At 41.3% G+C, this 7,798-nt stretch overlaps 1 long non-coding RNA gene across 1 annotated transcript; it reads left to right on the plus strand.

Annotated features, from left to right (window-relative positions):
* Positions 1 to 4,833: 4,833 nt before the first annotated feature.
* Positions 4,834 to 7,798, plus strand: LOC309480021. Its single transcript, XR_014199508.1, has 3 exons — positions 4,834 to 5,046; positions 6,453 to 6,506; positions 6,592 to 7,798. It is a non-coding gene; the product is annotated as an uncharacterized lncRNA (long non-coding RNA).

Consider the following 7,798-nt stretch of genomic DNA (forward strand, 5'->3'; position numbering starts at 1 on the left):
GCCATGAAACCCATACTGATTATTTCTTCACAAGACTTTTGAAAATTGTATGACGTAGCCTAGAATATTTGCTCCAAAACTATGTGAAAATCACCCTGACTGCTCATTCAGATAAGACAATATATTGATTTAAAATTTCTAAGACGTGTTTTGTGTGACAAAGCCATATTCGAAGAGGCGTGATCATCTCATGAATATGTAAGGTTTTAACACCTGAGAAAGACAAAGACACTCCCCTAACTGCCCTATTAGGAGCGATCAGGCCCTGTCATTCAGAGCAACCTTGCACAAAGAATGAGGAGATTTAAAAAAGAATGGCTTTTAGATTGTTTGGATTTATTTACAACACAACATAATCCAAAAATACAAATGACAAAAGAGCACATTGAAAACAATGATCCAAAGACAGAGACCTTTGTGCCATTCCTAAAAACATTGTACATACCATTTCCAAGGTGTTTGATTTTCACTTTACCATGTTCATGTACAGAGACTCATGTGAATGTTGAAGTCAGCAGGACTCAGTTGCATCTGGTCCCTGAAAGAAAAGAAAAAAGTGAACATACTGGTATCAAGAGAAACTAGGCCTGCACGATTTTGGGAATACATTTTAGATTTTTCTGGTTAAAATTGCTTTTTAAAATTCACAGAATACACACACACACACACACACACACACACACACACACAAATGTTTCCAACAATATATAATATAAACACCATATTTGTTGTGCCTTGTAGGCATAAGCTATGTGCAGTACTGCATAAAATAATTTTATTTTACAAAGCAGCCTATAAATCTTCCAAAAGATTTCAGTAACAATGCTAGAGAAAAATATATTGATTATCTTATGTTACTTCAAATGTTTCCATTCGTTATGATGATATGAAATGAGATAATAGTAAAAACATAAAGCCTAATGTTTGGTGCATTTTTCCTTTCAAACGCAATCGCGCTCCAAAATATGATACATTCAAACCCACAGCGCGCTCCAAAATATGATACATTCAAACGCCATCACGCTCCAAAATATTAAACATTATGGTTATACATATCTATGTTTGAGCAGATATCCACAAACAGTATTTAACAGTAAACACGGGTCTAAATAGTATAATATTCACCATATATCTAGCAACAGTTCAACTGCAATGTGAAGTTTATGCAACAATACCATAAACTAATAAGTAAGAATTTCTTACCTTACATCTTGTCTTCAAATCGCGTTCTTCTTCTTCTGATGTAAATCCAATGTAAGCTCAGACGTGTCTTCCAAACTCGACGAAAAGCAGAGACTTGTGAAGTGTTTTGGTGTTTTGAGTTTGAGGTAACGAGGGCGTTCGCGTCCCATGTGGAGATTTGCATGTGAATCTCTTTTGCGCGAGTGGGCGTGGCCGAATTAAAAGTAATTAGCAAGCGTTTGAGATACTGGACATCCTGTTGGTTTTATACAAATTACTTAAACAGAGAATATTTGTTTTCAGTTTGAATCCGATCATTTAAAAGTACACACTTAAATGTGTATAAAGGTGTATGGCTCATAAATGTGTGAGAAGGATTCGCTGAGTTTTGTTTCAGTTTATAGACGTGCTCAAGAAAAAAAAGTTCACCGCGACGGAGAGGCAGAACGCACACCCTGTTTATTTTCTTTATTTTACAAAAGCACAATGTTTTGATTTGATTGTAAGTGGACACATACAAAAGTAGAAATATCACAGATTCTTTTTTTATATTTCTTTTTTCTGTATAACCATAAATGACGGAGTAATTTAAGTTTATTGTACTACAATGTGAAGAAAATCCAGCAAAACGCAGGGGCGCGTTTTCCGACCTCAGAGGGTTAAACCGTGGAAAAACGGATAAATGATGTCAAATTACATTTAAAAACGTTCAGGTTAAACTGTAAATGTAGGTTGTTTTTTTTTGGTTTTTTTTTTACTTTATTTTAACAGGGAACCAGACTGAGAGCGAGATCTCTTTTTCAGCTGAGCCCTGTGAAACATATAAACATATACAATGTCACACAATGAAATATACATACACAATGAAGACATCCGTTTTATAAAGTTATTTGATAATAATGCTGTCTATCTACAGTAATTATCTTTAAATATATAGTTTTTCTGTGTATAATAACTATGAAGTTATGTATAACAATGCATTAAGTACATAAATTCAAATACAAAGTTTGTATATTTACAGTTTTAATTTTTGCATTTCCAATTTCACAACTTTGACCAATCTCTAATTAAGTACTTAATAATAGCAAATGTACAGTCAATTTCTGTTAAATTAACTAAACGTATAAGTACAGAATACCTGCACATTTACAGTATTACTCATTAAACATAAACACTGAACATCAAGATACATGAATGATAGGAAATACAATCTTAGTATATAATTTAGAACATGTAAAAATGTCCACATTAAAAGGCAATTGCTGTATGCCTTTATACTCTAATATAACTTATTTTACACATTTACAATTACATTTTATCCAAAGTGACTTAAAAATTAAGAGAACAATAGAAGCAACAAGTGCAGTGACAAGTCCCAGCTAGTGTAGCACAGTACACATAGCAATTATTTTGTAATTTTTTTATTATTAAAAAAAAGATTTTGTATTATTGAGTCAAGTGTTTATGAAAAGATGGATCTTTAGCAGTTTCTTGAAAATGTGTTGAGTTGGACAGGTCATCCCACCAGCAGGGAACAGTCCAGGTAAAGGTCAGTGAAAGTGGTTTTGTGTCTCTTTGGAATGATGGCACCACAAGGCGCCGTTCACTTGCAAGAACACCATAGACAGTATATAAACTGGACACAGCGACCCCATTGGATTCAACGGAGACAAGTGAAGTCAATTAGAAGCACTAACTTCCTGATGGTCGAGCGTACTGCGCAGACTCAAACTGAGCTTGACGACGTAGATGTGACGTGAGCAACCCGTCTGTCTTCTAGTAGCTGTGCCAAGAGAAATCTGAATCATTCCCTTCCGAAACTTGCAGAGACGGAGAGTGTGAGTAGGAGGTGTCCATGAGCTAGGAGCAGGAGAAACTTTTGCTAAGTATTCTGATTAATTACTTTGTCATTTTGCCTCCACGTCCCCCCGATTGCGCGCGAGCTTCTCCTCCTGTCCATACGGTAATCTCTCTACTGTGCGACAGAGAGTCGCGTGTTATGACGCAATCGTTAGCCTATTTTTACAAAAACTGCTTCTACGGGGCCATAACGTAAGTGTAACGAGGTTCAATAGTTATGGGAAGAAGGAGGCGGGAACCGGCGAACATTCAATATATTTTAATGACAAAAATAAACCAAATACAAAATGAAAGTAAAAGCCAGCAGCCCCTCACGGACGACTGCTGGCCACACAAAACAGAAACAAAACACAACATAAAATCAGGCCTGTCCTCTCTCGCTCTTCACTGTCGTCGCTCCTCCTTTATGCTTCCGCTCCTCCGTGAGAGATTCGAGACCGGTGCGTCTCGCAGGTGTCGCTCATCAGAGTAATCACGCCACTGGCCTCATGCCGCTCTCTCACGGCCCTCGGCCTCGTCCTGCTCGCCACATACCCCCATCGCCCCTCGCAGGCCGGGGGGTACCCACGAGACTGCGCTCTACTCCCCCCCCCCCCCCTCCCCCTCCTCCGGGGAGACCGAACACGGCGGCTGCGGTACCTGGGGGTATGGACAGACGAGGCGAGAGAAAAGGAGACGGAAGCATGAGGAGCGACAGAGACGAGAGAGGGGAGAGAGAAAAAAAAAAAAAAAATTATTAGTCCGGTTCCCACAACGCGCTGCCATCTGGCCCTGCACCAGCTGGGCGATCTTCTCCGCGGTGCCTGGCGGTGGCGCTGGATAGCCCTCGGTGGACGGCACGAGACTCCTCCGCCGCCTGTTGGACGGCGACGGCTCCTTCGGATACGGGCAGACGGCAGGAATCCCCCGTTCCCTGCTCCTCCCCATCATGGCGGACGACAGCAGGCTCCGGCCCACGGCGAACGGCGGCGACTCCTCCTCTCCCTCACGGACGGCAGCCGTCCCTCCAGCACCCAGGCGGCCAGCAGCGAGCTCGACCGTCCCCCCGGCAACTCACTCCAGCGCACCGCCTCGAGCGTCCATGGCGACGGACTCTGCTCACCATGCTCGATGGCACCGCGGATTCCCCACAGCGGCGAGGGCTCTTTGACAGCGCGTTCCTCCTTCTTCCCAGGTTTCGGCACCAATGTAACGAGGTTCAATAGTTATGGGAAGAAGGAGGCGGGAACCGGCGAACATTCAATATATTTTAATGACAAAAATAAACCAAATACAAAATGAAAGTAAAAGCCAGCAGCCCCTCACGGACGACTGCTGGCCACACAAAACAGAAACAAAACACAACATAAAATCAGGCCTGTCCTCTCTCGCTCTTCACTGTCGTCGCTCCTCCTTTATGCTTCCGCTCCTCCGTGAGAGATTCGAGACCGGTGCGTCTCGCAGGTGTCGCTCATCAGAGTAATCACGCCACCGGCCTCATGCCGCTCTCTCACGGCCCTCGGCCTCGTCCTGCTCGCCACAGTAAGATACAAGGTAATGGAGCCTTTTATACATTTTCGTGTTTCTTTAGAAATAAATAATGGACAAATGGAGTCTTTAAACGCCTCAGATGTAAAGTTATTCGCTGTCAAAGTGACGCCAAAATGAATGGGAGTCAATGGGATGCTAACAGCAGGTGATGGTCCGCTAGCCAATGGCGGCGCCCGGGGAAACTTCAAAATAATATGAAACCCTGCCCCCCTGCAGAACACAAGCTTCAATCTGGAGACACATAGATCTTATAACCGGCAGAGTAGTCGCTGTCTGGTTGAAGTTTGTCCCTCTGCAGCTACGGTAGCCCCCTGACGTCACCCAGCTAGCCGTGAGTGGCTAAACAACTCATTTGCGTCTAGGCCAGTTTCTATAAAACAGTCTGCACTGTTGGGCTTAGAGAGATTCTCTGGTGTCCAGATACATTTTCAGTCTTGTTACTGCTTGGGTATGTGGTTCTCCTGTGCAACGAAGGTATGGTAAATGTTTATATGATGTAGCAAGCTAAGCAAAGCATTTATATTGTATCTAATACTGGGCTATTCATAGATGCCACCTACGTCACAACAAATAGAACGCCGCCATATTTGCGACCGACTCGCCCGGTATGGCCGCCCAAACTGCCCATTTGAATGAGAGAGAGAGACAGAGATACCTGGAGAAAAATTATATTTTAGGCTCCGATCCTTATTTGTTACCCCCAGTTTTCTTTAGTCCATTATTATCTACCCCAGACTTGCCCCAATTGGCCTTTCATGATATAGAAATACTTAAGTCATAGAGCTTCATGGCGCCCGTTCATGAGAGTCGAGGCGATGTCATGAATGAATCTATGAATCTGCAGCTGTTCAGCATGAATCTATCTAATCCGTCCATCAGCACAGCCAGAGACATCAGCCGAATATCATAAAATACTGCCATATCTGTCCGAAAGAACAGATGTTCAATTACAGAGAGAAGGTTTAATACACACAAATATCGAAATGAAAGAATCTTTCGAGTCGAATCTTTTTGAATGATTCACTCACGATTTGGCTGCGATTAAAAGCTATCAAGAGGTAAGGTCATCAGTGATTATAATATAACGACTTAAATTGCAGTTTGTTCGTCACATAAAGCTATCATATGAATAAATAACTATATTAATATAACGGACGAGTCGTATTAGATCACTTTGCGTTACAGCCCCCAGTAGACTAATGTTACTCATTCACTTTCATTACATCGACAAGAGTCTCCATTAGGCTACATATTCAAAAATGTCCCTTTGTCTTCCACGGAAAGTAAACTTAAGGGTTTGCACATGAAGGTGAGTAAATGACGGCAGAATTATCATTTTTGGAAGAACTAGTCCTTTAATATGCATTTCAAGGATGATATTATGCATCGTCTGCAGAGCTAACGTTACTTAACGTTACACAAAATAACATCTAAAGCGCATGTGACGAAGACAATATCTTTATGAACTTCAGAAAAATATTTATTAGATTTAGGTAGGTATTAACTAACAGACAGACAAACAGTTATATTCAAAACAACCCCAAATCTTACTAACTTAGCATGATAAAGTGCATTTAAACAGATCCAACAATAAAATGAAGACAAAACATTTTCTGTCGATATCTGTCTGTATAATGTTGGCCACTGAGAGTATAATGGAAATATAATTAACCACAAACCAACATGAGACTTCAAGTCTTTTAAATAAATGATTCTCTCTTCTTTTGGTATAGAATAAAATACCAGTTCAGGGTTCCTCTTTCGGCTGTTGTTGCAGCCAACTGCACAACATATTGCAGGCATTACTGAGACCGTCGGTCGCAAAGATGGCGGCGCAAAGCTACAGTGACGTCATGTGAATCGAATGAATTGGAAAATAGGTGTTTGACTGATTGCCAGACGCTTCCGGGTAATCGCGCTGTGTATTACTGAAGGTATTATTTGTGCATTTTACTGTTAATCATAATGTGGGTGTCATTGTTGGGACATATGCATTTTAATGAGCACATTTGCGCACAGGTCTTGGGCAAAGCACCCGCCGGGTAGCTGTACCGCAATTTAAGCAGCAACATCAAGAAGGTAAATGTTTATTGTTTATTGTGTTGCGAGTAGATCCAGTGTGTTAGGACTAAAAGCTTTGAACACATGCAAAATGAGTCTGGTTGTGTTGCCCTGACGTAATGCATGGCTGTGTTTTATTGTCAACTCTTAATATAAATGTATTTGAATATGCTGTGTGTAACAACTGTTATGTAGGATTGTGAAGACTGGCGCAAAGGGCTGTTTCTCCACTGTGTCAGTTCGTATGTCAACATTGAGGTAAAAGAAAATAATGTTTTTATGAAATGTTTACGATGCTACGTGACTATTTGTGCATGTGTATATCAAGCACTAATTTTAATGATTTTGTGTCTGCAGGCAGATTGCTCCTGCTGCTTTGCCTTGCCTAAATTAAGTTTTTTATATATCTTTTCTTTACTTTATTGTGGTTATTTTGCCGTAGCCTCCGTCTAATGCTCTGTTTGACTGATGTGGTATTGGCTGTTCTAGTAGTATATAGTTTTACATTCTCTATCCACTCTGCTAGTGATAACTTTCTTGTCCTTTTCTTCCTTTTTCTAGAGTACTAGAGTAGCTGCTCACAAGAGAGGTTCCTGGTTCCGTCCTCACGCACTGCACCACGTATTGTAGTGGTAAACTGCACTTCACAATATTGATTGAATCATTGGCTTGTAGTGGTTGTGTGTGTGTGTGTGTGTGTGTGTGTGTGTGTGTGTGTGTGTGTGTGTGTGTGTGTGTGTGTGTGTGTGTGTGTGTGTGTGTGTGTGTGTGTGTGTGTGTGTGAATGCATGTGATCGTGGGCACCAGATTCCAGAGCACGGGCGGTGAACGTCACGCGTATCCCCGGACAGGTAACCTGCCTTGACAGTGAATCAGTATTTTCCAGTTAAATTGTTAATCGTATTGTCCCTTGTAACAGCCAATACCAGGTCTGGCCTCTCACTTTAGTATTGTGCCTCTAGTATGACGGTGTGGCTCTTTTAATTATACCATTGTACAATAAAGTTTTGTTATTATTTTTCTACTGAAAGCACGTCTCTGTCTAGTTCATCTTTAGTGTATTTCTACGAACCTGCTTGCCTTAAGATTAGGTATTTAGCAGTTAAGGTGCAAAGTATATCCTGGTGTGAGAGGCACCAGGTGGTGTAGTCAAGAACCTTTAAAC

Source organism: Leuciscus leuciscus (assembly GCF_965113295.1).
Source record: "Leuciscus leuciscus genome assembly, chromosome: 18".
NCBI classification, from domain to species: domain Eukaryota; kingdom Metazoa; phylum Chordata; class Actinopteri; order Cypriniformes; family Leuciscidae; genus Leuciscus; species Leuciscus leuciscus.